Below are 17117 nucleotides of genomic sequence, written 5' to 3'. Positions count from 1 at the left end.
TCTTAATCAAACTGTCGGTGTGTGGTTTAGTAGATACTAAGTGTCCTGGATTAAAAGGTGGAGTTGACTCAAAGGTTTCAGATGGAGCTTGCCTCCTCAGAACACTCGGCGTGCTGAAAGCTGCGGGCAGGTGTATAAGGTGTGCTCTGAGCCAGCAGCTGGAGAGGGAAGTGTCTGTCAGCTTTTTAAACCCTGAAATTGATTCTTCTTCTGCGCTCTTTATTCTAATGACAAGCTAATCCCCCGCTGCCGTTTCCCTCTGTTATAAGTAGAAGGGGCTTCTTCGCTCCGCTCCACTGTATGCTGCTTCAGAAAATTAGCGCTCGTGATGAGTGTGCGCTCTCAGCAATCAATTTGCTCCACTAAGTCCCTTCAAAAAGGTTACCTGTGGCAACTGAGCCCCGCTCACGTAACTTTGTATCAGCTTCTCCTGCCAATTTTTATTCAGCTAATTAAATGAATAGCTGTGCCTATAGAGTGGTAGCCTACTCCTAGGATCTGCTTATTTATGAGCCTTTAAGTTGTTCACACTCTGCCCAGGCTATCCATCACAGCTGGGTACAGCTGGGCTTACTGTGGTCTGCTACAGTCCCACAGTGGTGCAGTAATTATGGGCAGGTTTTTCATTTGATCAGTCCTTCAGATGGTACTGCTGGAGCAAAATTCTGCTGATTCACCAAGCTTCTGCCCATGTGCTGCTGTGAAAAAGAATTTCACTCGGGTTTAGAGGAATGTCAGCTGTTTGTGCTGCAGCACTTTGCTCTGATTTCACTTCCCACTAACAGGTTCAGCATGCTTGACAGGACCAGGTTCACATGTGTGGGAGCGAGTCTAAAGGTTCAAGTGATGTCCAGAGGTGCCAAGAGTCCCCCCCACCTCCTGTGTGAAGGTGAAACTGTGCATATTAGTCCAGTAGACTAAAGCCGGAGTTACAGTTGCCGCGTCGCTCACGGCGGTGGCGGGCCGTGACGTCAAAATGACGTTTCAGGCCTTGGCGCGTGCGTTGAAAAGACGGCGCAGCACGTTGTCGTGCACCAATCGATTTTTGTAACTTGGCTGCGCCGAGAACAACGAACCGGATGGACCGATGTGAGACCAGGCTCAGTCAGGAGGTGCGTTTGTACAGGCAGCTGTACGAAACTGCAGGGAAACAGCACAGGGAGCACGTAAACTCCCAAAACTGGTGGAGCAGAACTTTGGAAAGAAAAGAAATGACTGCATTTTTAATGAGCTTGTTAGTTAATCAGCTTGATGGATCAGTGTGATAGTGACGTCTGATGACTAAAGAGCATCTTCCACTGAGAAGGACTCCCACTTTGCCTTCACGCAGCAGCTGCCTGGCCCGCCGCTGGGTCTCTGCGTGGCTCTGATAGCGTGGCTCTGATAGCGTGGCTCTGATAGCGTGGCTCTGATAGCGTGGCTCTGATAGCGTGTGCTCTGATAGCGTGTGCTCCTTGGTGTGGATAATGACAGCAGCCTGATCCACAGTCTGATCTCTGGCCAGCTCGAATGACCCAAGCTCCCAGCCTCCAGGAGCCGGGCACCATACAGACCCAAGCTCCCAGCCTCCAGGAGCCGGGCACCATACAGATCCAGCGGGTTTGATGGTTTGAGCACATTGTCAGATGTGTAGCGCAGGTCTGATAGCAGCTCTGCCTCTGCTAGCACTCAGTGATGCCTGAATGCCCCCTCAGAGAATGAGCCCACCCTTCACATCTCCCCCACTGTTCCTTTCTGTCTCTCCCCCACAGAAACGTCTTTCTTCTTTGCCCCCCCCCCCCTCGTTCCTCCTCACATCCACAGCGTTAGATTTTTATCGCATGTCTGTGACTCCTGCGAGGGGAACCTTGAGGGTCTCAGTGGGATCAATTTAAAAGGGAAGTGCTTGTCTCTCCTGCTCTCCTTGGCCCTCTCGGCTGATTGGGTCCGCTTGCCAGGAACTTGCAGGCGTTTGATCTCAGCCCCCACCCCACCCCTGCTCAAAAACTTTGAACAAGTTGGGATTTTCTCAGGTTTTCTCAGAGCTTGGCTCTAAAAAAAACTATGTGTTCCATTATCTGAGAAGTGTGGGCCGCATCCCTTCTTCTCTGCACCCCTAAGAGATGAGGAACAGTTCTGTGGACCCACTGGGTGGGACTAACAATCCATGCTGGGACTGACCGGTCTTTGAAGATGTGAGAGCCATCCATCTCTCCAGGTGGAGCGAGGCTGAGGAGGACCTGCGGTCCTCAGGCGGCTGTCTTTGACAGCTGGAGCTGGAATGCATTATTAGCCGCTTTCGGACTGTAGGAACCTTTGGCAGTTCTAATAAGCTTTTAATCCGCGGGGCCGTTTTCTCCCGTGTTCGGACATACAGGAACTCGGGGCTTTCTCCCTCAGTTCCTATAACTATTTAGCTCCTTCTCCGAGGTCGGGTCTTTTCATGGTTCTATAGAACGATCTGAGGGAGGTGTGTGGTGGTCGGTAGCTCCGCCCCATGTCATGCTGCCACGGCTGAAATGTTTCCTCATAGACACAGACACAACCTGCGGGTGTTTAATAAGTTAAACTTACACTGGTCTCATTAGTCTGCAGCGCTCTGCTCTCCTTTCTTCCTTCATGAAATGAAAAAGTATCTCCTGACTCTCTCTGTGAGCTTTTCCAGCCTCGATATTAGACGCCTGATGTGATCGTCCATGATTAATATCACCATCATGCAGACCATGAACACGGTGGCCTCCCCGCTCTCCATATTAGCTTCATTGTGGTGTTTTTTCTACTCTAATTACTTTTAACGGGTTCTGTTTTGTTGTTGAATGTGGCGCTAAACGGCTAACGTAACACGTCACTGAAGCAGACGGCTGCGCGCGGCGCATCAGTCCCTATCAGGTACCGACTCATGTGCGAATGCAGACTGAAACAGAAGGACAGTTAGCAGAACGAAATTCGAGTAGGACAGTTCTGATAACTGCGTTCCTATAACTACTCTGTCCGAAAGCGGCTATTGATGCATTATTCAGCCGCTGTGTGTGAGGGGAGGACAGTACAAGGGGTAACGGTTATTCAAAGGGGGGTAACTGTTATTAACAGGGGGGTAACGGTTATTAACAGGGGGGTAACGGTTATTAACAGGGGGGGTAACGGTTATTAACAGGGGGGTAATGGTTATTAACGGGGGGGGTAGCTGTTATTAACGGGGGTAACGGTTATTAACGGGGGGGTAACTGTTATTAATGGGGTAACTGTTATTAAAAGGGGGGTAACTGTTATTAACAGGGGGGTAATGGTTATTAACAGGGGGGGGTAGCTGTTATTAACGGGGGTAACGGTTATTAACGGGGGGGTAACTGTTATTAACGGGGGTAACTGTTATTAAAAGGGGGGTAACTGTTATTAACAGGGGGGGTAACTGTTATTAATGGGGTAACTGTTATTAAAAGGGGGGTAACTGTTATTAAAAGGGGGGTAACGGTTATTAACGGGGGGGGGTAGCTGTTATTAACGGGGGTAACGGTTATTAACGGGGGGGTAACTGTTATTAATGGGGTAACTGTTATTAAAAGGGGGGTAACTGTTATTAACAGGGGGGTAATGGTTATTAACAGGGGGGGTAACGGTTATTAACAGGGGGGTAATGGTTATTAACAGGGGGGGGTAGCTGTTATTAACAGGGGGGTAACGGTTATTAACGGGGGGGGGGTAGCTGTTATTAACGGGGGTAACTGTTATTAACAGGGGGGGTAACTGTTATTAACAGGGGGGGTAACTGTTATTAACGGGGGGGTAGCTGTTATTAACAGGGGGGTAACGGTTATTAACGGGGGGTAGCTGTTATTAACGGGGGTAACGGTTATTAACGGGGGGTAACTGTTATTAACAGGGGGGTAACTGTTATTAACGGGGGGGTAACTGTTATTAACAGGGGGGTAACTGTTATTAACGGGGGTAACTGTTATTAACGGGGGGTAGCTGTTATTAACAGGGGGGTAACGTTATTAACAGGGGGGTAACGGTTATTAACGGGGGGGGGTAGCTGTTATTAACGGGGGTAACTGTTATTAACAGGGGGGTAACTGTTATTAACGGGGGTAACGGTTATTAACAGGGGGGTAACTGTTATTAACAGGGGGGGTAACTGTTATTAACGGGGGTAACGGTTATTAACAGGGGGGTAACTGTTATTAACGGGGGGGGTAACTGTTATTAATGGGGTAACAGTTATTAACAGGGGGGTAACTGTTATTAACAGGGGGGTAACGTTATTAACAGGGGGGTAACGGTTATTAACGGGGGGGGTAGCTGTTATTAACGGGGGTAACTGTTATTAACAGGGGGGTAACTGTTATTAACGGGGGTAACGGTTATTAACAGGGGGGGTAACTGTTATTAACGGGGGTAACGGTTATTAACGGGGGGGTAACTGTTATTAACGGGGGGGTAACTGTTATTAATGGGGTAACAGTTATTAACAGGGGGGTAACTGTTATTAACGGGGGGTAGCTGTTATTAACGGGGTAACTGTTATTAACGGGGGTAACGGTTATTAACAGGGGGGGTAACTGTTATTAACAGGGGGGGGTAACTGTTATTAACAGGGGGGTAACGGTTATTAACGGGGGGGGGAACTGTTATTAACAGGGGGGGGGAACTGTTATTAACAGGGGGGGGAACTGTTATTAACAGGGGGGAACTGTTATTAACAGGGGGGTAACGGTTATTAACGGGGGGGGGGAACTGTTATTAACAGGGGGGTAACGGTTATTAACGGGGGGGGGTAGCTGTTATTAACGGGGGTAACGGTTATTAACAGGGGGGGTAACTGTTATTAACGGGGTAACTGTTATTAAAAGGGGGGTAACTGTTATTAACAGGGGGGTAATGGTTATTAACAGGGGGGGTAACGGTTATTAACAGGGGGGTAATGGTTATTAACAGGGGGGGGTAGCTGTTATTAACGGGGGGTAACGGTTATTAACAGGGGGGTAACTGTTATTAACGGTGGTAACTGTTATTAAAAGGGGGGTAACTGTTATTAACGGGGGGTAGCTGTTATTAACAGGGGGGTAACGGTTATTAACAGGGGGGTAACTGTTATTAACGGGGGGGTAACTGTTATTAACAGGGGGGTAACGTTATTAACAGGGGGGTAACGGTTATTAACGGGGGGGGGTAGCTGTTATTAACGGGGGTAACGGTTATTAACAGGGGGGTAACTGTTATTAACGGGGGGGTAACTGTTATTAACGGGGGTAACTGTTATTAACAGGGGGGTAACGGTTATTAACGGGGGGGGGTAGCTGTTATTAACGGGGGTAACTGTTATTAACGGGGGTAACGGTTATTAACAGGGGGGTAACTGTTATTAACGGGGGGGTAACTGTTATTAATGGGGTAACAGTTATTAACAGGGGGGTAACTGTTATTAACGGGGGTAACTGTTATTAACAGGGGTTAACTGTTATTAACAGGGGGGTAACTGTTATTAACGGGGGTAACGGTTATTAACGGGGGGGAACTGTTATTAACGGGGGTAACGGTTATTAACATGGGGGGAACTGTTATTAACAGGGGGGGGGAACTGTTATTAACAGGGGGGGGAACTTTTATTAACAGGGGGGGGGGAACTGTTATTAACAGGGGGGTAACGGTTATTAACGGGGGGGGGGTAGCTGTTATTAACGGGGGTAACGGTTATTAACAGGGGGGGTAACTGTTATTAACAGGGGGGGGTAACTGTTATTAACGGGGGTAACGGTTATTAACAGGGGGGTAACTGTTATTAACGGGGGGGGTAACTGTTATTAATGGGTTAACAGTTATTAACAGGGGGGTAACTGTCATTAACGGGGTAACGGTTATTAACGGGGGGGGGGTAACTGTTATTAACAGGGGGGTAACTGTTATTAACGGGGGTAACGGTTATTAACAGGGGGGGGGAACTGTTATTAACGGGGGGTAACTGTTATTAACAGGGGGGGTAACTGTTATTAACGGGGGTAACGGTTATTAACGGGGGGGGTAACTGTTATTAACGGGGGTAACTGTTATTAACGGGGGTAACGGTTATTAACGGGGGGGTAGCTGTTATTAACGGGGGTAACTGTTATTAACGGGGGGTAGCTGTTATTAACGGGGGTAACAGTTATTAACAGGGGTAACAGTTATTAACAGGGGGGGTAACTGTTATTAACGGGGGTAACTGTTATTAACAGGGGGGTAACTGTTATTAACAGGGGGGTAACGGTTATTAACGGGGGTAACGGTTATTAACGGGGGTAACTGTTATTAACGGGGGGTAACTGTTATTAATGGGGTAACAGTTATTAACAGGGGGGTAACTGTTATTAATGGGGTAACAGTTATTGACAGGGGGGTAACTGTTATTAACAGGGGGGTAACGGTTATTAACACGGGGGTAACGGTTATTAACACGGGGGTAACGGTTATTAACGGGGTAACTGTTATTAGCGGGGGTAACGGTTATTAACGGGGGGTAACGGTTATTAACGGGGGGTAACTGTTATTAACGGGGGGGTAACGGTTATTAACGGGGGGTAACTGTTATTAACAGGGGGGTAACTGTTATTAACGGGGGGTAACTGTTATTAACAGGGGGATAACTGTTATTAACGGGGGTAACGGTTATTAACAGGGGGTAACTGTTATTAACTGTTATTAACGGGGGTAACGGTTATTAACGGGGGGGTAACTGTTATTAACGGGGGTAACTGTTATTAACGGGGGTAACTGTTATTAACGGGGTAACGGTTATTAACGGGGGTAACGGTTATTAACGGGGGGGTAGCTGTTATTAACGGGGGTAACTGTTATTAACGGGGGTAACTGTTATTAACGGGGCTAACAGTTATTAACAGGGGTAACAGTTATTAACAGGGGGGGTAACTGTTATTAACAGGGGGGGTAACTGTTATTAACAGGGGGGGTAACTGTTATTAACGGGGGTAACGGTTATTAACGGGGGTAACGGTTATTAACAGGGGGGTAACTGTTATTAACGGGGGGTAACTGTTATTAATTGGGTAACAGTTATTAACGGGGGGATAACTGTTATTAACGGGGTAACAGTTATTGACAGGGGGGTAACTGTTATTAACAGGGGGGTAACTGTTATTAACACGGGGGTAACGGTTATTAACGGGGTAACTGTTATTAGCGGGGGTAACGGTTATTAACGGGGGTAACTGTTATTAACGGGGGGGTAACGGTTATTAACGGGGGTGTAACTGTTATTAACGGGGGGTTAACTGTTATTAACGGGGGATAACTGTTATTAACGGGGGTAACTGTTATTAACGGGGGTAACTGTTATTAAAAGGGGGGTAACTGTTATTAACGGGGTAACTGTTATTAACGGGGGTAACTGTTATTAACGGGGGGGTAACTGTTATTAACGGGGGTAACTGTTATTAACGGGGGTAACTGTTATTAACGGGGGTAACGGTTATTAACGGGGGTAGCTGTTATTAACGGGGTAACGGTTATTAACGAGGGTAACGGTTATTAACGGGGGTAACTGTTATTAACGGGGGTATCGGTTATTAACGGGGGTAACGGTTATTAACGGGGGTAACGGTTATTAACAGGGGGGTAACTGTTATTAACGGGGGTAACTGTTATTAAAAGGGGTAACTGTTATTAACGGGGGTAACGGTTATTAACAGGGGGGTAACTGTTATTAACGGGGGTAACAGTTATTAACGGGGGGGTAACTGTTATTAACGGGCGGTATTTAAGTTTGAAAACATTTAATCAAACTTCCAGTGTAGCTCAGTTCCATACCCTAAAGCAGTGGGATATCATTGGTTACTTGATGTTTGGGTAAGATCCAGGTCTGCCCCCCCCCCCACTGTCAGGTCACTGGGCGTCACACTGGGGAGTTTTTCTTGTCCTACCTCACTGACCTCCCATCTCTTGGGAAACCTCCCGTCATCTCTCAGGATTAAACTTCCTGGTATATTTAGCCGAAGCGGATCCCAAGCTGTGGTGCTTTAGTTTTTCTGGGCTGTGTCACCTGAGCGCCTCCTCACCTCCTCACCAAGGAGATGGAGTCTCTCAGCTGCTGGAAGAAAGGACCTGGAAGGAGCGTCTCCTTATTTTCAGGGCCCTCAGTGATGACATCATTGGTGTACTTGTACACTAATTGAGGTTTAATGTTAGAGTAGAGTGAACAGGGCTGTAATTTTCCCGCCCCAGCCCAGAATAGAGACGACAGCTTTTCATGTGGTCTGGCTTAATTTAGGCTGCAGCGCTGCAGCTGTGGGACACCTCACACTCTGTCCTTCACATTCTGCTCACAGATGAAAGAAGTGTGGAAAGGCTGCTTGTTTCTAAGCTAATGTTAAGGACTTGGCTTCGCCCTGTTTAACAGGAGTATGGAGATGCTTGATGAGACTTGAGAGGAGTTGAATTGTTCAACAAAGCACTGACCTGGAAACCGGAAGTTCAGAAAGTTTGACATAGTTCCAGTGATAGCTTTTGCAGTGGAAGTACTGGAGTCCAGCTTGAAGGTGTTGTTACTGACTCCTCTGAGCCTGAAGTGGTAGAAGTGGGACAAACAAGCAGCTGCAGTATGCACAGTGACATTCAGGCCTCTGAAACACTCAAATCCACATGCACACAAACACAGAGCTCCACCTGCTCATCACACCGCGGTCCACATCAGTTGCTGTATAAACAGCGGGCCCGTTTGAAGTGGACAGCCTTAATCAAGTCTAATCACTGACATCGCTCAGTAGGGACTGAGTGGGCCCCGAGAGGGCCCCGAGAGGGCAGGAGTGGATGAGGCTGGGGAGGCCAGCGTGCATGTAGAGGCATCAGAGTGGATGCAAACTTTATTTTTCTGTTGACAAGCTACAAACTTGCATCAGGATGTTCTGAGGCAGGTTGTGATCTAAATGCTCAGCTCTTCCCTGCTGCAACTTTCCTTCCCTAGAACCAGTCTGCGTGGGTCTGCGTTGGTCTGCGTTGGTCTGCATGTGTACTGGAGAACCGGTTGATAATGTTCCATCTATTGAAGGAAGCACTCTGAAACAGATGTTTCATTCCAGAAGCTTTAGCTCAACAGCAATAGTCTCTTCTAAACCATCAACTTGTGTTTTAGACCCAATCCCAACCAGACTGTTCAAGGAGGTTTTCCCATTAATTGACACTTCCATATTGGATTTGATCAATCTCTCTTTGTTGACAGGATATGTACCTCAGCCTTTTAAGGTTGCTGTAATTAAACCTTTACTTAAAAAACCTACTCTTGATTCAGAAGTGTTGGCTCATTATAGACCTATATCCAATCTCCCTTTTATGTCTAAAGTTCTTGAAAAAATAGTTGCAGCTCAGCTTTGTGATCACTTACACAGAAATAATCTGTTTGAAGAGTTTCAGTCAGGATTCAGAGTGCATCATAGCACAGAAACTGCACTGCTGAAAGTTACCAATGATCTCCTCTTAGCCTCTGATAGCGGACTTGTGTCTGTGCTTGTCCTGTTGGATCTCAGTGCTGCATTTGATACGGTCGATCACAGTATCTTATTACAGAGACTTGAACATGTTATTGGGATTAAAGGAACTGCATTAGGCTGGTTTAAGTCATATTTATCTGATAGATTTCAGTTTGTTCTTGTAAATGAAGAATCTTCCTGACACACCAGAGTAAGTCATGGAGTTCCCCAGGGTTCTGTGCTTGGACCGATTCTTTTCACTTTATACATGCTTCCATTAGGTAACATTATTAGACAGCATGGCATAAATTTCCATTGCTATGCTGATGATACCCAGTTGTACTTATCTATAAAACCAGATGAACCCAATAGGTTGGTCAGACTACAAGCATGTCTTAAAGACAGAAAGACCTGGATGACTCAGAACTGTCTGCTTCTAAATTCAGACAAAACTGAAGTCGTTATCTTTGGACCCGAGCGCTTCAGGGAGAAATTGTCTAGCTATATAGTTACTCTGGATGGTATTTCCTTGGCTTCTAGTTCTACAGTGAGGAACCTTGGAGTTATTTTTGACCAGAACTTATCATTTGACTCGCATATAAAACAGGTTTCTAGGACTGCCTTCTTTCACCTTCGTAATATTGTTAAAATCAGGAACATCCTGTCTCAGAGTGATGCAGAAAAACTGCTCCATGCATTTGTTACTTCAGGATTGGACTACTGTAATTCTTTATTATTGGGCTGTCCCACATATTCTCTGAAAAGCCTTCAGTTGATCCAAAATGCTGCAGCCAGAGTTCTGATGAGAACTAACAGGAGAGATCATATTTCTCCAGTTTTAGCTTCTCTTCATTGGCTCCCTGTTAAATTCAGAATAGAATTTAAGATTCTTCTCCTCACATATAAAGCTCTTAATGACCGAGCTCCATCATATCTTAAAGATCTCATTGTAAGATATTTTCCTAACAGAGCACTTCGTTCCCAAACTGCAGGTTTACTTGAGGTTCCCAGAGTTTCTAAAAGTAGAATGGGAGGCAGAGCCTTCAGTTATCAGGCCCCTCTCTGTGGAACCAGCTGCCAGTTTGGGAGGCAGAGCCTTCAGTTATCAGGCCCCTCTCTGTGGAACCAGCTGCCAGTTTGGGAGGCAGAGCCTTCAGTTATCAGGCCCCTCTCTTGTGGAATAAGCTGCCAGTAAATGTCCGGGAAGCAGACACCCTTTCCACTTTTAAGACCAGGCTTAAAATTTTCCTTTTTGATAAAGCTTATAGTTAGGGATGGCTCAGGTGACCCTGAAACATCCCATAAGCCGCTTTCGGACTGTAGGAACCTTTGGCAGTTCTAATAAGCTTTTAATCCGCGGGGCCGTTTTCTCCCGTGTTCGGACATACAGGAACTCGGGGCTTTCTCCCTCAGTTCCTATAACTATTTAGCTCCTTCTCCGAGGTCGGGTCTTTTCATAGTTCTATAGAACGATCTGAGGGAGGTGTGTGGTGGTCGGTAGCTCCGCCCCATGTCATGCTGCCACGGCTGAAATGTTTCCTCATAGACACAGACACAACCTGCGGGTGTTTAATAAGTTAAACTTACACATTGTCTCATTTGTCTGCAGCGCTCTGCTCTCCTTTCTTCCTTCATGAAATGAAAAAGTATCTCCTGACTCTCTCTGTGAGCTTTTCCAGCCTCGATATTAGACGCCTGATGTGATCGTCCATGATTAATATCACCATCATGCAGACCATGAACACGGTGGCCTCCCCGCTCTCCATATTAGCTTCATTGTGGTGTTTTTTCTTCTCTAATTACTTTTAACGGGTTCTATTTTGTGTTTGAATGTGGCGCTAAACGGCTAACGTAACACGTCACTGAAGCAGACGGCTGCGCGCGGCGCATCAGTCCCTATAAGGTACCGACTCATGTGCGAATGCAGACTGAAACAGAAGGACAGTTAGCAGAACGAAATTCGAGTAGGACAGTTCTGATAACTGCGTTCCTATAACTACTCTGTCCGAAAGCGGCTATAGTTAAGCTGCTATAGGCCCAGACTGCTGGGGGGCCTCATCTGTCACACCTTTCCTCACTTTACTCTCTTTATGTATATGTGATATTATTGTGGTCATTAACTCGTATTTCCCTGTTCCAACAGATATCCGTTGAATGGTGTTACAGTGCCGCCACCCCCCCCACCCCCCCCCCCCCCCCCCCCCCTCCCCTCTTTCTGTCTTCTCAAACCCCAGCTGGTCGAGGCGGATGGCCACCCTTCCTGAGTCTGGTTCTGCCAGAGGTTTCTTCCTGTTCAAAGGGAGTCGTTTCTCTCCACAGTCGCCTCAGGCACGCTCAGGCCGGGAGATTGGACCGAAAAACAAAAAGTTTTCAGTGCAATCTGTTGGTTTCCTTAGCTAGGAAATTGTTTTTGAATTGGCTCTGTATGAACGAATTGGATTATTTTATGAATAATTATGATTACAATGAATTCCAATTGGCTTGAATTGGACTTTATTGTCTAAGTGCCTTGAGATGACATTTGTTGTATTTGGCGCTATATAAATAAAAATGAATTGAATTGAATTGAAATGGAGATAATGGAAAAGCCATTTATTAAGAGGTCCGATGTTCAAACTTTGGCTGAGGGTCTCAGAACAGAGATGCTGTGTGAGGGCCTCCCACGGACCTCTGTAATGTACTTGAGGGTGGGCACAACAACCCCCTGCCCAGCGGCCCACTGATCCTGGGACTATCTGCAGACTCACAGCTGTGGTTTGGGCTGCTTTTTGGAAAAAAGTTGGGCCTGTCTGGCAGTCGGAGCGCAACATCAGTAATGTGTGCTCACAGAGAAACAGCAGCTGGTTCAAACTGAAACTTCCTGCAGTGATGATGGAGTACCTGGGGTGTCAGCTCAAACTTTCACTTTTAATTCCTCTTTACCCAATTCTTAAACATGACTGGAGTATTAAGTATTAAGAGTTTTTCTTTCTTTGCCACTCTGAGCCATGCTCAGGCAAAGAGTGCTCCCCGTGCATTTCACTGGAGGTTAATATCCACAAAGGAAGATGATTGGTTCCCATCATGGCTCAGTAATATCCGCTCATTCCGAGCGGATGACTTGCTGCGTTGTCTGATTTTGGTTCAGGAAGCACAACAAACCCTCCCATCCCAGCATGGCATGGCCTGGACTCTCATTTTTCAATAATTCATCCAGACAACTAGAATGATTGTTCTATGAAGATGCAGTAAAAATCCCTTCCCTTTGCTCTTTCTCTCAAAGTTTGTGCATATCACAGTGTGCCAAAGAGTGTGTGCATCTGAGCAAATATGCAGCAGTGTATGCAGCTCTTTTCCGCCTCAAACAAAGGAGGTGTCAGGGTGAATTAGCCCCCCTCCCGCTGAACGCCCAGAGAGCTTAGGGATGCACCACAGGTTCTGCTGAGTCGCACATGAGCCACGGTGTCTGCCTCAGCCCCTCTTCACTCCTGCGCTGCTTTAACAAGGTTGTTGGAAGAGGATAAGGCGTGTTAAATGAATAATTTACACACAAGAGCGCTCCTTATTTATTTAATACAGCTGGATGTGACTGAGTGGGCAGCCTGTGTCCCCAACTGCCGAGACACTGTTGGCTAAACGAGTGCTCGCTCCGCTTAATGGAGGAGCAAAGTGACAGGCGTTTAGAGAGAGCAAAGAGCTGCAGAAGAGTTTATTCAACGTGCACGTGTGTGTGGAACAGGCCCAGCAGTTGGTGCTGCTGTGGAATCATTCAATTGAACTCCTTTAAATAAAATGTATTAAAGCCAAAGAAGTAAATTCTTCTGCAGCATGATGAATCCATAGCACTTATTGGTGAATGGTCGTTGCACAGAAAGCCCGTTGGAGGGTTATTGCTGCTGGCAGGAATGACCTGTAATGCCCGTTATTGTTGTGCAGTCTAAAAACAAATTATTTTGTCATTCTTTCAAAGTGCATGCAAACATTCCCAATAAAGCTGCTCTCCTTCCCAACCTTTTGGTGTGTCAGACTGTTATGTCCCAGAAACTCTGATTAAAAATCAGCCTGTTCAGACTTAGTTTTAGCTCACGTGTACTGGGAAAGGGACGGTGGTCCAGGGAAGGGTGTCAGGTGAGCCGTGAACATGGCTCACTCCACTTTGCAGGGAAATGGATTAAATGTGGGAAAAGCCACAGCAGTGTTTCTTCTTGTTCTCTCCTCGTCGTGTTTTCTCTTTGATAAAGTCCATCCATCCATCCATTATCTTCCGCTTGTCCGGGGATCGGGTCGCGGGGGCAGCAGCTTAAGCAGAGAAGTCAAGTCACATTATTTTCTCTGTTCTTTCATGACATAAGTATGATCCTTCATTACCTCAAACATCATCCACAACCAGCTGTCAGTAGTTTGGCTGATCACTGTAGCCTCATTCAGCTGAATAGAGACGAAGGCGAAGTATCATTCTTAACTTTGGATTCAGCTACCAGAAGCTCACAGCTAGCAGAAGCTCACAGCTAGCAGAAGCTCACAGCTAGCCAAAGCTAAGAGCTAGCAGAAGCTCACTGGCTGAACTCTGCTAAAAGGCTTCAAATAGTTGCAAAGATGTGCAACTTTTTCTCACTTTGCAGGTTTCAGTTGTTTTTCATCTATTTTCATGTCTCTGAGGGTTTTTTGAGTTTTAATTTCACATCAGATCTTATATTTTGCTTTGAATTGAAATGATAATCCTAATAATAAAATGTTTTTTGTCTTCACAGGGGGAGTGTGGCGAGGGGGGCCTGCAGTACCCAGAAAGAGGGGGAGTGAGGGAGCAGCTGAGGAGGAAGGAATCATCCAGCTGGTAAAGTCTTTAAGATAAGATCAACTTTATTCTAATCCCACGCAGAGAAAGTGAGATGTCACAGCAGCACACATCCTTTCCTGCTCCAGCCAGTATGCTCAGGTGAACCTCGCACAAGCCTAAATGTACTAACACTCCACTCCACAGTCACATGGAACTCTACCAATAGTTGCTCTCTGTGTGATGGCAGGATAAGAAACTGTGGGAAACGAGAGGGGAAAGGAAAAAGGTCTCTCATGTTCCATAATTAATCATCAACCCTCATTTCAAAGGCAGATATTAAGGATGCTGTGAGCACATTGTGTGTCTCAGTCATCTTCCTCTTCTCCCTCCTGTGGACAGAGGCTGTGTGTGTGTGTGTGTGTGTGTGTGTGTGTGTGTGTGTGTAATAAAGTCCCACAGCTCACATTGACCTCATTATAAAAATAGCTCATCTATCCAGCAATCCCATTTCCCTGTGTTTTCCCTCTCCTGCTCAGTCTTAGATATATTGTGATCCTGCCCACCTCCTGCTCTCTGTCTCTCCATCAGTGCTGCTGCTGGACTCAGCAGAAGATTAAAAGCTTATGTAAGTGCTTGTAACAGCAGAGCTTCCTCCACCCCTGTCATGACCAATCTGGCCCGAATCTGGGATGTCTTTTAATCATAAAACATTTCTGTGTAACATTAAAAATTGTGTTTACACGATCTGTAGAGATTTTCACCATGGGAGTCCCTGTTCCCTGTTAGAGGGAATACAGCAGCAGCATCAGCGATCATCATGGTCCACGGCCGGCTTTGATCCTCCAGACGGCCTTTGCTGCTGTTTTAATGACCCAGCAGACGCCTGAGTAGATGTATGGACTCCAGACGGAGACTGACACTCAGCGACCTTCTCTTAACACTGTAGACAGGCTGGATGGGACTGAATATTCATAGTATTTCCTTTTACTGCAGTTCTGCTTTATGTTCAAAGTTAACAACGTTGTCACCACCGGGAGCACAGCACAGACACTCACCGAGTCAGTGCACCAGGGCACCTTAAGCAGAAAACCCCTCTGAGCATCCTCCTTAATCTGGAGCAGGGGCTTCCAACCTGGCATCCCAACCCCCCGCTGGAGCAGCAAAGTTTCACAGAAGTTTTAATGCTAGATTTGCACAGGTACAGAATCCTACCACAGTTACTGTAAAAGGTTTTTAAAGTCTTTTTTTTAAGGTTGGGAACAGCTAAGCTGAATATTTCTGTTGCTGTGAACACAGCGATTAGCATTATCATCACAACATTCACATGAATTCATCTCCAGCAAAGAGTGGAGAAGTTACTCAGTTTAGATTTCCAAATCTGGAGCAAAAACCCCCTTTTTGGGCTTTTATGCCTTTAATGGACAGGACAGTAGAAGAGAGACAGGAAGCAGGGGGCAGAGAGAGGGGCAACGACATGTAGCAAAGGGCCATCCGATGCGGGAGGACTGTAGCCTCTGTACATGGGGCGCGTGCACAAGCCACCACGCCACCGACCACCCCGAAAACCTTTTTGAGACTGGGTCAGATGGTCTGTGTCATAGGTAGGCAGCATTGGAAGTGTGTGGCTTTAAGCTGAACCCTGTCCCTGTCCCTGTCCCTGTGGGAGTCCAGCAGCTCTCCACCTCTGCAGGAAGCTCAGATGGGATACCTTTTCCTCCGGCTGTCTGCAGCTTTAGAGCTGAGTTCCTCACAGCTGATGCAGGCTGTGGCTGAGGGGAGGGCTTCAGGGACGGTGGCGGTGCTGAAGACTGCTGGGGCAAACCGGCTTTTACATTTTTACACAGTCAAACAAGTCTAATATTCTAAAATATATTACTGTAGAATGGGAACATTAAGAGTGTTGCTTTGCTGAAATTTGGGATTGGTTCTTTCTGATTGTCATGGAAGTACCTTTCTCCTTGGAGGAGCCTTTTCTTCTGGGTTCTGCTTTTTTGAGTGCATTAACAGTACATGAATATCCTGTCTATTCTGTTGACTTGTGAATAAAAGACGTCCAACATGTGGAAAAGACGCAGCTTCAGGTTTCAAGTGCATATTCAGTCTTTTGTTTCAGCAGCACGTGTATGCTCATATCTTTAAAGATATGTGTGGGGAAAACCCTAATGTCCTTTTTACAGCTTTGGCACAATAGCTGATTAAGTGCAGTTAAGGTTACCTCTGAGTGTGATCGTCGCTCACACACTTCAGTCTCCTTTGTAGTCTGACCCCGTCCCCTGGTTCTACTGCAGCTAATTCCACCAAGAGAGGTGCAGGAACAAGACACTTCCACCGAACCAAGGCTTCATCCCAACAGGAAGAGAACTGTCGCACCATCTGCACATTCTCTTGATCTCACTCCATGTTAGGGCGAAGCTAAAACCACCCTGCTATGCCCCTCACTGCTGAAACGATGTGTGTGTGTTGCCCCTCCACGCTCTCCATCACACCGCTCCCCCTCCCTACCTCTCTGTTTTTCTGTCTTGGGGCTCATCACAGCCCTGAACCTGTTCCAATTAACATCCCACACAACAGTGTTTATTTACTCAGGTTCTGTCAGCTGGGGAGGGAGGTGAGAATGAAGGAGGGTTGGAATGAGGGAGACAGTGAGAGCTGGCAGAATCAAAGAGCTGGGAGACTGTAGTCTTGCTGCAGATGAAGGATGTAATGATGGTTAGAAAGACACCATGTAAAAAGGAGAGGAGGAGAAGTTTCCCTCCTCCCCTCTGCTTCCTCCAGCTTTTCATCTGAGAGGCAAGCTGGTAGCTTCCTTCCCTCCTGCTTTCAGGACCCCATCGATGTTCTTCCACTGCACTGAGGGATAAATGAAGCTCGGGCTGGGAGCTTCCAGTCAGAGTTCCCTGCAGTCTTAATCTGCGGGAGTGTTGGTG

At 46.6% G+C, this 17117-nt stretch overlaps 1 protein-coding gene across 6 annotated transcripts in view; it reads left to right on the top strand.

The window, feature by feature from the left end:
* Positions 1-17117, top strand: part of znf438 (zinc finger protein 438) — a 49482-nt gene that overhangs the window by 19058 nt on the left and 13307 nt on the right. For 3 of the 6 annotated variants that reach the window (XR_012767862.1, XM_075453063.1, XM_075453059.1), the window contains exon 2: positions 14165-14247. The gene's annotated coding sequence lies outside the window, so the exon portion shown is untranslated. The other 3 variants (XM_075453061.1, XM_075453060.1, XM_075453062.1) reach the window with 3 other exon arrangements.

The sequence above is a fragment of the Odontesthes bonariensis genome, chromosome 20 (assembly GCF_027942865.1).
Source record: "Odontesthes bonariensis isolate fOdoBon6 chromosome 20, fOdoBon6.hap1, whole genome shotgun sequence".
NCBI classification, from domain to species: domain Eukaryota; kingdom Metazoa; phylum Chordata; class Actinopteri; order Atheriniformes; family Atherinopsidae; genus Odontesthes; species Odontesthes bonariensis.
This window is presented reverse-complemented; position numbering and strand designations above follow the sequence as displayed.